Source organism: Hibiscus syriacus, unplaced genomic scaffold, assembly GCF_006381635.1.
Source record: "Hibiscus syriacus cultivar Baekdansim isolate YM2019G1 unplaced genomic scaffold, ASM638163v2 tig00111659_pilon, whole genome shotgun sequence".
NCBI lineage: Eukaryota > Viridiplantae > Streptophyta > Magnoliopsida > Malvales > Malvaceae > Hibiscus > Hibiscus syriacus.
The window spans coordinates 1,198,037-1,200,650 of NW_024063149.1; the positions used below are offsets into that span (position 1 = coordinate 1,198,037).

The 2,614-nt window shown below is 38.1% G+C and overlaps 1 pseudogene; it reads left to right on the forward strand.

Annotated features, from left to right (window-relative positions):
• Window positions 1–493: 493 nt before the first annotated feature.
• On the forward strand, window positions 494–1,838 carry LOC120167022 (annotated as a pseudogene).
• The last annotated feature ends 776 nt before the right edge of the window (window positions 1,839–2,614 follow it).

Here is a 2,614-nt window from a genome sequence, read left to right on the forward strand (position 1 = left end):
CTCGTTAAACAAACGTCAATTATTTTACTTTTATATAAATTTTGATTTTTTTTAATTTTACATAAAAATATTTAAAAATGAAAAATTGTTAATAAATTGTGGAAGTTATAAAAAATAAGGAAAAATTAAAAAATAATTATTTATTTGAAAAGAATGAATTAAATTCAATAAAAAAATTCATCGTGATTCTTTAAACTTGTAAATTAAAAATGGTCCGAATATTATAATTTTATTCAATTTTTGAATAGATTAGAACCTCAATAATTGGATTTTCTTTAGGAAAAAAAAGTTGGATTTGGGGATATATATTATATATAGGGGGAGAGGGGAAGAAAGGTGCAATAAGATTCCAAATTTTGTGCACTGATTTCCCCTATGAGAGCAGCTTTTGGCGTTTCTTTCATCACACCTCTCAAATTTATGTCACTCCCTCCTCTTCTTCTCCATTAACTACTCTTACAATCACTCAATCATATATATATATATATATATCTACCTATCTTTGGCCTCAAAATATATCACACTCTTGATGCAATGGCAATTATCTCCAGCATAGCCTCCATGCCTCGCCATCACAAAGATGATGAGCAAAAACAACTGGTCTTTGATGCCTCTGTGCTTAAGCACCAATCCCACATACCACAACAATTTATATGGCCCGACGACGAGAAGCCTTGCGCTAATGCACCGGAACTCCACGTACCGCTCATCGACCTCGGAGGATTCCTCTCTGGTGACCCTGTCTCTGCTGCAGAAGCTTCAAGGCTTGTTGGTGAGGCATGTATGCAGCATGGTTTCTTTCTTGTGGTAAATCATGGAGTTGATGCAACACTCTTGACTGATGCTCATAAGTACATGGATTACTTCTTTGAATTACCATTGGGAGAAAAGCAAAGGGCTCAGAGAAAAGTTGGTGAGCTCGGTGGATATGCTAGTAGCTTCACTGGTAGATTCTCCTCCAAGCTGCCTTGGAAGGAAACACTTTCCTTTAGGTACTCGGCTCATCGAGACGCGTCGATGATGGTCGAAAACTACATTGTTAATCAAATGGGAGATGAATTCAGGCATTTCGGGTAACAGAATCTAATGTCAATTACCTACCCCCCCCCCTTTTTTTTTTGCTTGTGTTTTTGCTGGTGATGCTGAATTCTTGTGTTCAAATTGTGTGCAGGAATGTTTACCAGAAGTATTGCGAGGCCATGAGCAAACTTTCCCTAGGGATCATGGAGCTTTTAGCCATCAGTCTAGGCGTAAACAGAGCACATTTCAGGGAATTTTTCGAAGAAACGATTCGATAATGAGGTTGAATTATTATCCTCCTTGCCAAAAACCAGACCTCGCTTTAGGGACAGGGCCTCATTGTGATCCAACGTCTTTAACCATCCTTCACCAAGACCGAGTCGGCGGTCTTCAAGTGTTTGTCGACAACAAATGGCGTTTGATTACCCCGAATTTCGAAGCGTTCGTCGTTAACATCGGCGACACCTTCATGGTAACATACTCTATTCATCTAATTCATAACATCTTTGAACTGTAAAAAAATGCTTTGGTCTGATGATTTAAGTCCACTTCAGGCTTTGTCAAATGGAAGATACAAAAGTTGCTTGCACCGAGCGGTTGTGAACTGCCACACCACAAGAAAATCACTTGCTTTCTTTTTGTGTCCAAGGGGTGATCAAGTGGTTGCCCCACCAGCAGAGTTGGTGGACGCTTGTGCCCCTAGAGTATACCCGGATTTTAAATGGCCTATGCTGCTTGAATTCACACAAAAGCACTACAGAGCCGACATGAACACTCTTGAAGCATTCTCAAGATGGGTTCAACAGGGAAGCCCCTGAACCCACTGTTTTGTAAGAAAAAAACCAGACATTGACATGTCAAAAAGGCAAAGTTGGTGACAAGCATTTTAGTGATGAAATGGAGGAGTACAAGACAAGAGATGCTCCCATCAACTAAACTTTTTTGTATCTTCATTGATGGTATGGAAATGCTATCAATAGAATTGCCTGTGTTCATGTAAAAAGAAAGTTAGGGTACTTAATAATTTCAAGCAACTTCTTTCATTGCAAAGTCGGCACGTATTGTGCTTTGTGCTCAAGAATTTAAATAGCGGTCCACTATTAGGATAACAATTGTTATACAGTAGTTGAATTGTCATCGAAAATTGTTATCATACGATCGTTGTACTTACAATAGAACCTACTATTATCACAATTACAATAAATGTAACGCAGCTGAAAATGCGATCGCCTTTACAATTTATATCCTTGTTCATACCTACTGTGGTTAACTAACAATGGAGCATACATGATCTTTCTCTATATTTGCCAACCATAACATAGATTCACAAAAACCAACTGAAGATCTGATCAAATACTAAGAAAGACATCACATGATGATTCATTTTCGATTACAAATGTGTTGATTCGATTTAATATAAAATCATTCGTACGTTTCGAAATTGTAAGAGCAACGCTTGATGCAGATGAAATTGATGGATTTGCTTGAGAGGTGGAGCTTAAGGCTGTCAAATAAGTCCAAAGGAAGAGTTAACCCACCGATTGAATGGTTCAGAGGAATAGGGTAGTGGCAGAGCTTAGCTTTTACTGTAAAA